The following is an 11,121-nucleotide window of genomic DNA, read 5'->3' as shown; positions in this document are numbered from 1 at the left end:
CAACAGTCTATATTAATCATCTAGAACCTTCATTACAAATATCTGCCCTACCACAACTTTCTAAATACTTCTAGAGTATTCCATACTACTCTTCATACTTCTATATACATTCATACTCTTCTAGAATACTCTATGACCTTCTAGAGTCTTTTAGAACCTTCTAGAGTATTCCGGGACCTTTTAGGATATTCTAGAACGTTCCGGAATCATCTAGAGCATTCTCAAACACTCCAGAAAATTATACAAACACGGTTAAATTTAACTTTCTAAAATTTAATGTGACATTCTCCCCCACCTAATGCGCAAACGTCCTCGTTGTGTTCTGTTCATGATAGCGCTCTAGGCGTTCTTGGAATTGTCACAGATCTTCACGAGCTTCCCCACTAGCTTCAGTTATCAGGAGCCCTTTCCACTTGATCAAGTATTGGATACTTGGTGGTACTCCTCTTCGTCGCACGACGCGATTAGCTAAGATCTCTTCGATTTCTTTATCAAAGGATCTAATCACCACGGGTGGAGCACGACTCGAGTCACCTCTACTCGGTTCGTCTTGGTCTCCATGATATGGTTTAAGCATACTCACATGGAAGATCGGGTAGATCTTCATAGAGGGAGGGAGTTGTACTTTGTAAGCAACCTCCCCAACACGTCCAATGATCTCAAATGGCCCTTCGTATTTGTGGATTAAGCCCTTATGAACCTTGCGAAAGGCTTTGAATTATTGTGAAAAAAGTTTAATCATTACCTTGTCTCCCACTTGATAACTTGCATGCCTCCTCTTCTTATCTGCCTATTTCTTCATCCTCTTTACAGCTTTGTCGAGATAAGAATGAGTGACATCTGCTTGTTCTTCCCATGACTTAATCATATGATAAGCTCCAGGGCTCTTCCCTGAGTAAGAGGAAGAAAGAGAGTGAGGTATAAGCGGCTGTTATCCAGTCACAATCTCGAACGGACTCTTCCCTGTAGACTCACTTCTTTGCAGATTGTATGAGAATTGAGCAATGTTTAGGAGTTTTGTCCAATCTTTCTGATTAGCACTTACGAAATGTCTCAAGTAATACTCGAGTAAGGCATTCACTCTCTCAGCCTGCCCATCGGTTTGAGGATGGAAGCTTGTTGAAAAATGAAGTTCCGACCCAAGGAGTTTGAACAGCTGTGTCCATAGTCGTCCTGTGAAGCGTGGATCTCGATCACTAATGATGCTCTTAGGCAATCCCCAATATTTCACCACATTCTTGAAGAATAGTCGTGCTGCCTCCTCTGCAATGCAGTCAGTAGGGGCAGGTATAAAGGTAGCATACTTCAAAAATCGATCCACTACCACGAGAATAGATCCAAACCCCTCAGACTTCGGTAAGGCAGAGATAAAATCTAGAGAGACACTTTCCCACAGTCGCCCTGATGGAGGCAAAGGTTCCAACAACCCACTTGGTGCCTTATTTTCAATCTTATTTTGTTGGCACACAAAACAAGTCTTCACATAGTTCTCCACTTCATCTCTCATTTGAGACTAATAATAGGAAGATTCAATGAGTGCTAAGGTCCTTCGTTGACCTTGGTGACCAACCCACTTGGTGTCGTGGCATTCTCTTACCAACTTCCTTCTTAGATTTTTCCACTTAGGGACGTATAGTCTTCTCCCTTTAGTGTAGAGAAGGTCGTCTTCTAGCCAAAATCTGTTGGTCTTACCTTCTCTAGCCAACTCCACCAACTTCTTGACTAATGGATCATGGTGCAACCCTTCTTTGATGGTATGCACAATATCTCCTTCGACTATGAAAATGGCTGCCATCTCAACCTTGCGGCTCAGTGCATCAGCTACCACATTAGTCTTGCTAGGCTTGTATTCAAATTCGAAATCAAACTCAACTAAGAAATCTTGCCACCTAACTTGTTTGGGACTTAACTTCTTCTGAGTTTGGAAGTAGCTTGTAGCCACATTGTCTGTCTTGACGATGAAGTGTGAACCAAGCAAGTAGTGACGCCAAGTTCTCAGACAAAGCACCACCGCGGTCATCTCCTTCTCTTGGACAGTGTATCGCCTCTCAGTATCATTCAACTTGCGACTCTCATAGGCAATCAGATGTCCTTCTTGCATCAGAACCCCTCCAATAGTGTAGTCAGAAGCATCAGTGTAGACTTCAAACACCTTTGAGTAGTTAGATAGTGCTAGTACTGGTCCTTCTATGATGGCAATTTTCAACTCATCAAAGGCCTTTTGACACTCCTTTGAACATTCCTAAGAGTGATTCTTCTTGAGAAGATCAGTTAATGGTGCAGCCTTGGAGGAGTATCCCTTGATAAACCTCTGATAGTAATTAGCTAACCCAAGGAATGACCTCAATTCAGATACCTTGTTTGGCAGCTCCCACTCTTTGATAGCCTTCACCTTTCCTTGATCTATGCAGAGAGTTCCACCTTTAATGATGTGTCCCAAGAAGTAGACTTCCTCCCTTGCAAAGGAACACTTTTCCTTCTTCACATATAGGTTATTCTCTCGCAAGATCTTGAACACGGTTCATAAGTGTTTTACATGTTCCTCCAAGGTATTGCTATAGACAACAATGTCATCCAAGTAGACTACTACAAACTGATCAAGGTAAGGTCGAAAGATCTCGTTCATCAAGGTACAGAAAGTCGCAGGAGCATTGGTCAAGCCAAAAGGCATCACCAACCACTCATACGATCCATACCTCGTGACACACGTGATCTTAGGCTCATCACCATCAGCAATTCTCACTTGGTGATATCCTGATCTCAAGTCCAGTTTTGAGAACCACTTGGCTCTACCAAATTGATCAAACAAATTGGCTATCAAAGGAATATGATATTTGTTCTTAATGGTTACCTTGTTAAGTGCTCGATAGTCGATGCATAGTCTCAACAAACCATCATGCTTCTTTTGGAATAAGAATGGTGCGCCATAAGATGCCTTCGATGGACGGATAAATCCAGCATCTAGCAAATCCTTGAGTTATTTATTCAACTCCTCAAGTTCTGGCGGTGCCATCCTATAAGGTGTTGAAGCAGGCGGCTTTGCTCCTGACTCCAATTTGATCTTGTGGTCCACCTTCCTCCTAGGTGGTAGTTGTTTTGGCAACTCAGGAGGCATCACATCCTTATTTTCTTCAAAGACTTTCTTGATTTTCAGAAGGAACGTCTTCTCTTTCAGATGTTAACTCCTCTTGTAATAGAGCCAAATATGTAATCTCTCCTTTCTTGAACCCTTTCTTGAGTTGCATAGTAGAGAGTATCGGTGGTCCTCCAACTTTAGAGACTGTATAGACCATGCATGGAGACCCTTTTTCCATGACGCATACTATGTCATAATATGGCATAGGTATTATATTTGCCTTCCTTTGCAAATCAAGCCCGATGACTATTTTAAAATCATCTATGGGTGCTATTGAGAAATCCACAAGGCCCTTCCAAGAACCAAGAGTCATCTCAACCCCTTTTGTTACTTTCTTAAGGGATTCACCCTTGGTATTCACGGGTTTGAACCAACCATTCTTTTCGGTGATCTTCAACACAAGCCTCTTTGCTTCATCAGGCATGATGAAGTTGTGTGTAGCACCAGTGTCGATCATAGCCATGACGGGTTTTTCATTGATAAAGGCTTTGACATACATCAAGCCTTTCTTTTCTGCAGTGCTTGCCTCTTTGCCCTTCACAACATTCATGTGTTGGATCTTACTTGCGATTGAACCTCTCGTTCCTTGGCGATAGATGCCAGATACCTTAACTTGGGACAGTCCTTCATTTGGTGTGGTCCCTTACACACGAAACATCCTCCTTTGGTCACGAAAGCCTTCTTCTTTTCCTCGTACTCTTTCTTTGAAGAGTATTTTTCTTTCTTCTTGGTTGAGAAACTCTTCCCCTTGTCTTTCTCCACCTTTAGTAGAACTAGGCTTGGAGGAAGACTTAGGTTTAGAATCTCCCCTATGATATTCATTGAGTGATTCAGCCACTACGATGGCCTCATCGACATCCTTAACATTCCTTCTTTGTAGTTCTTGCTTTGCTCAAGGTTGGAGTCCATCACTGAAGAAGAACAATGCATCCTCTGATGCTAAGTTGGGGATTTGAAGCGTGAGAATAGTGAACTCTTTTACGTAGTCGCTAATCGTACTCTTGTGCTTCAATTCTCTCAACTTCTTCCTTGCTTCATAAACCACATTCTCAGGAAAGAATTGTCTTTTCAACTCCCTTTTGAAATCTTCCCATGTGGCTATGTTGCAAGTACCATTTTTCATATCTATACACTTTCTCCACCACCACAAAGTAGCATTATCAGAAAGGTAGAGAGCTACAATGCGTACCTTTATTGCTTCTTTGACCACCCCTTGGCCTTCAAAGTACCTCTCCATTTTCCATAGGAAGTTCTCCACCTCTCGAGCGTCCCTCACGCCCTTGAACTCCTTTGGCTTGGGGAGATCAATCTTTGTCGTCTCCCTTATAATGGTTGGTCGAGATTTTGCCTCTTCGAACCAAACTCGAACTTCCTCAAATAGCTTCAAGGAATTCTCAAGTTTCTCTTCGATTTGGAGCATGCTTTCTTTGAAAGCATCTAGTTCTCCTAACACGTGAGCCTCGAGGGTCTCATTTTGGAAGTGCTCATCCATAGATGATAGAACATTCTCTAACATAGAAACTCTCTCTTTAAGAAGTTAAAGTTCTTACCTCTAGGCTCACTTGAAGAGCGCACCTTCTTGCTTTCCCATTGAGAAGGAATAGTATCCCTTCCCCTTTGAAGCTCAAGATGCTCCATGGTTACACTAGAAGCCATACCCACAAACCACTTATACTCCCTCTCGAACCTTGCTCTGATGCCAAATTGTCACGGCCTTGGACACACTCCAATGCTACCGTGCCAGCACTCGGACTTACTCAACCTCTTGAGCTAAGACCAAGTAAGCCTAACCCTCAATACTTAGCAAGAAAGCTAAGAACACAAGAGAATACAAGAGAAAGGATGCTTTGGTGGAAAGAACACTTTATTACTCAAGTGTTGGTTACAAATCACTCACACATGACTCACACTAACTCTCACCTCCTATTTATAGCTATTCACCTCCTCAATGGATGGTTAGGATTAAATCTAATTAACGGTCTAGATTAATTATCTCGAATCTTCATTACAAATATCTATCCTACCACAATTTTCTAAATACTTCTAGATTATTCCATACTACTCTTCATACTTCTATATACATTCATACTCTTCTAGAATACTCTATAACCTTCTAGAGTCTTCTAGAACCTTTTAGAGTATTACGAGACCTTTTAGGACATTCTAGAACGTTCCGCAATCATCTAGAACATTCTCAAATATTTCAGAAAATTATACAAATACCATTAAATTTAACTTTTTAAGATTTATCGTGACATAATGGTGTATATATATATTGAGATGTAATTACGGATAGCCCAAACCCCAAATAATGCTATGCAAGCCATCTTCGTATATATAATCAACTAATATTATCAAAAAATTATTTATATACTCATTCTGTTCCTTTGTTATTACTTGTGAGAACTATTGAGTAATGATTTCACGTGCAAATGTATGTGGCTGAAAAACAACACTTTGGAATTTGGATTCTAGTTCCACTCAAACCAAGGGACAGTCAAAGATTCGATATTTAATGTTGTTAGGCCATGGCAGTTGCCACTTTTGCAACTGAAAAAAACCGAAACAGTGAAGTGTATATATGTGCGTGTGTGTGTGTTAGTTTGTTGTCAATTCTCAACTGTCCCTTGTGAAATGTAAAGCTTCCACAAATCACAATAATGATAATGATAATATATATTGATAGGTCAAATTATTGCAAGTGCTATTGGTCTCAACAAGTGATTGGATAATGCAAAGTTTAATTTATTCTTACTTTAACTTACTACCATGCTCTAAGTGTATATAAAAATAGTTTCTTGGAAAAGATGTTGGTTTTGAAAATTAGAAAGTAAAATCTTTACAAATATATCATTCTATTCCATGTGTAGCCAACATCTAAAAAAAAAAAAAGTAAAAAAATAAATAAATGAATGAAACGTAAGCAATTTTTTTTAAATAACCTAATATATAGATGCAAAAGGCTATAATTGTTAATGTAATAACATTAAATAAGTTTACATGCTAGCTAATTGAGTAAGTTTCTTCTTTGTTTAATTTGTATGCTTCAATTTTTTTAATATATATAATATATATTCTTGAGTTTATAGTTTTGGGTGATTTTTGTATTTGTATTTTGTGGACTAGACATAGGAAGATATAAATAACTTAATGTTAGTGTATAATAAATGTAAAGTTATCATGATTCATAATATATTTTTATGATTATTAAATTTAACAAATTTATCAAAAAATTTCAACACCCTTAATTAAGGGTACCAATATTTTTTTTTCATATATATTTAAGATTAATTCAATAATGAGTTCTAGTACATTTTAAATTTTAAATAATATACTAAAAGGAAGCTAATGATTAATATATATAGCACATTAATGTATTTTAGAATAATGATAACATAGATCAAGTATGCATCAAGACATCATATTACCTAAAGGGTGGGTACCTAAATTTAGAATGTTCTACCCTCTTTTTTATTTTTTTGTGACACTCTACCTCTATTTTTTTTTCGGTTTTTAAAGGGGCTAATGGCCCAAATAAAAGAAACTACACTCTATTGGTTTCTCTGAACCTAGAGATCGTAACGGCATCACCTAGCAAATATTGACCCAGTCTTAGATATTCCAGATGGATTAGACAACTACCAATTTAAGTTACATAACACACCCACACATTTTTCACATACTTATTTGATTTTTCTCCTCGATTATAATTGATAGAATTTAAACCCAAGACTTTTAAAGTAGAGAGAGAAATATACCATGTGAGATAAGGCTCATTGGCATAATATTGTCTTGTTCAAGACTATAGTTTACTAACCAGTTTACACAAGAGTTAACCTCACGATAGATATGATTGATAAGGACTCGCCAATCTCTAGACAGAAGATTTTGTATTCTGCAATACAGGACTGAACCGGATAAGTACCTCTTATTTTTGTATGTCAAAAATTCAGGTAAGACTACGAGAGCCATTTCTATACCTAAACTCGAGTGATATATGTTTTTGGACAAAAGACTTGACAAAAGGATTCCCTTAGTTCTCTTCCACATAATGGGCTTATCATGATCTTAATGAATTTACTTGGGGAAAGAGGAATGGACCTTCATGTGGTTTGGGTTCGATACTTAATGGACTGGGCTTCCAGTTCAATATATTTGGATAAAAGAAAAAGGAGGATGGCCTTAGGGCCTTTTTTTATAAGCAGAGGCTGTACGGCCCAAGAAATAAAAGAAAACTAAATTAGGGAAGAGCGATAAGTTTGCGTTGTTGTTGCGATTCTTGGCTAATTTTGTTTTCTCTTAACATGATCATTCAAACATAAAATTACACATATTCTTTTTAGTTTACACAACTTTTACCAACAAAATGCTATTGCTCAATGAGCATGAACCATGAAGCATGCATATTCTAATTAAGATCTGTCGATGCATATAAATATAACACCATATTATTTATTATTGGATACAAAGAAAGTTACTACACACAAGTTTCCAATTGTGCGTTAATCCATCTAATCGTTATACTTGGTGAGGCTTGGAATGGGTTCAAATTCTTTATTGAACGCAATAGCATTTGGGTTTGGCTCAAATTCACTGTTTTTCAATTTGAAATCAATATTATCATTGTTGTAAGCAGTAGCACTTGGTCTTGGCTCAAATTTAATGTTCTTTAACTTGGAATCAATATTGTCATTGTTGTAAGCTGTAATACTTGGCCTTCGTTTAAAATCTTCTAATATCACCTTCTTTTCTATGATCACTTTTTCCTCTTGAGTATTTGGCTTATTCTCAGTCTTCACTTGGAGAAGGCTTTGAAATCCTTCTACCATTCCTGCTGGGTCTTTTCTTGACTCCACAGAAGCAACAAACTTATCCACAAAAAATTATGAGAAGATCAATACTACTATCACAACGTACGTACTCCCAATTCAGGAAGGTTACATAGATTAGGTAATTTTATAAACAAATATAAAATTGAATAATTCAAAAATAATTTCAATAATTAATTATAAGTTCCATGGTAGAATTATTTATGCATGAATTAGAATTTAATGAAGCATAATGACTAGATAGAAAAAAAAAATAGAGTGAGTTATATATGCTATGTTATTCCTCATACTATTTCATCCATCTCATTTTTATCTTATATATTCATCACTTCACTCTAAGTTACTATTTAGTGTGAATTGATTATTGATGTTCATGAAGGAGCATTAGAAGGCGAGAATAAGACAATAATGAAGTATATTATTATCACGGTAAAGTGTTATTTTTATCTTTTTAAGGTTTAAGTCCATTTTTAATTTAATTCTTAATATTTTATTTATTTAAAAAAATAAATATCTTATTCCAGTCTCAAAAAAATTTAAACGAATTTAATATTTTTACCCTTAAATTTGACATAAATAATTAGCATATTGAAAAACTAATAATAATGTTTGATTTTAATATATAATAAATAAAACAAATTCATTAACTATCACCAATATAAAAACTTATTTCTTTGATGCTAGAGTGTTAATTGGTGATTGATTGTTAGAATTTGAGACTTTTTTGTTACAAAAATGAAAGAGTTCAAAAAAAAAAAAAGTGTTACAAAAAGTTTTGATTATATTTTTTTATATGACAAAAAAAATATATGACTTAACAATAATGTTATTAATATTTATTTTATTTATTATGTTAATTATTCATGTCTAATTTAATAATAAAATAATATTAAATTTATTTAAAATTTTTTGAAATATAAATAAAATAATTAAAATATTAGAAATTAAATTAAAAATTGAGTTGAGAAAATAATATTTTACCCGTTATATTATAATGAAAAGTGCAAAAGAATGAATGAAAAGGAAAGCATACCAAAAAGAGGAAGAGGAGGGAGAAGAGAAGGCTTGGCTTCGGCATTATTCTCAAGCCTCACTACTTGTATTGCTTTGTTGATTATTAGTAGTATGTAACTATGTATGAGTATGGAATGATAGGTCACCACATCATGTATTTATAGGAGAAGTAGCATGTGATGGTATGACACATATATTGATTTGAATAAAGATTTTTTTTTTTTTTTTGGGTATCGGTCCAAAATTATCTCAGAATTTGGATTTAGTCCCTAAAAGTTCTGATAAATTGATTTTATTTAGAAAGCTCAAGTTTTTATTTGGAATGAGACTTGAACTAAAATATATATCATAATTAATCTTGTAGGGATGTTTGAAGGAAATTGACTTTATTGCACAAAGAAAAAATCAAACAAAACAATGATATATTGAGATTTAGATCCAAATGTTTTCAGCAATAGTTGAACATAATAAGAATAAGAAGAATATTAGTGACTAAAAACTAAAATTTGCAATCTACCAAAAATATATTTAAGCTAAATATTATTACTAATGTATCGTTTTGTTTAATTTAAATTATCATTAAATTTAACCAACAAGAATATAGTTAGCGGTAGGTATGTTAATTAGTTTCTTAATAAGAGTATCAAGGTACAATCTGAGTATAATTAATTTTAGAGTAATTACCCAAATCAGTCCTGAGGATTTTAGAATCGGACATTTTAGTCCCCAAGAAAAATTAATACACGGATCAGTCCCCAGTTCATTTTCCGGCAGAGTAATTACCCAGATCAGTCCCCAAAGATTTTAAAAACGGACATTTTAGTCCCCAAGAAAAACTAATGTACAAATCAATCTCCAACTTTCTCTCTGTTAGACATAATAGTCCCCCGTCCAAAATTAATAAAATTATTATTATTATTATTAATTGCACAATAATATTGTACTATATTTTTTAATATTTTTTAGACAAAAATAATGATAAATTTATTCATTAAATTCTTATATATATATAGTCACTCAATAATAATAATAATAATAATAATAATAATAATAATAATAATAATAATAATAATAATAATAAAGATTATTTTACAAGAAATTCAAAGTTAAAATCATTTGATATTTTTGTATTTAATATAATCAAAAGATGTCTTATGTAAAAAAATATATATATATATGTTTATATTAAAAAATATGTATTAAAACAAAATATTTTAATTTGAATTTATATTAAATACATATTTTTTTTAAAACAAACATATTTTTAAAATAGTACATCTTTTGATTATATTAAATACAAAAATATCAAATGGTTTTAACCTTAAATTTCTTATAAAATAATCTCTAATAATTTTATTGATTATTATTATTATTATTATTATTATTATTATTATTATTATTATTATTATTATTATTATTATTATTATTATTATTATTATTATTATTATTGAGTGACTATATATATATATATATATATATATATATATATATAAATATAAAAATCTAATGAATAAATTTATCATTATTTTTATCTAGAAAATACAAAAAATTATGGTATAATATTATTATGTAATTAATAATAATAATAATAATAATAATAATAATAATAATAATAATAATAATAATAATAATCAATAAAATTATTAGAGATTATTTTATAAGAAATTTAAGGTTAAAATTATTTGATATTTTTGTATTTAATATAATCAAAAGATATACTATTTTAAAAATATGTTTGTTTTAAAAAAAATATGTATTTAATATAAATTCAAATTAAAATATTTTGTTTTAATACATATTTTTTAATATAAACATATATAATTTTTTTTACATAGGACATCTTTTGATTATATTAAATACAAAAATATCAAATAATTTTAACTTTGAATTTCTTGTAAAATAATTTTTATTATTATTATTATTATTATTATTATTATTATTATTATTATTATTATTATATATATAAGAATTTAATGAATAAATTTATCATTATTTTTGTCTAAAAGATATAAAAAATATAGTACAATATTATTGTGCAATTAATAATAATAATAATTTTATTAATTTTAGACGGGGGACTATTATGTCTAACAGAGAGAAAGTTGGGGATTGATTTGTACATTAGCTTTTTTTGGGGACTAA

The sequence above is a fragment of the Arachis ipaensis genome, chromosome B3 (genome assembly GCF_059453495.1).
Source record: "Arachis ipaensis isolate K30076 ecotype BB chromosome B3, ASM5945349v1, whole genome shotgun sequence".
NCBI classification, from domain to species: Eukaryota; Viridiplantae; Streptophyta; class Magnoliopsida; order Fabales; family Fabaceae; genus Arachis; species Arachis ipaensis.
This window is presented reverse-complemented; position numbering follows the sequence as displayed.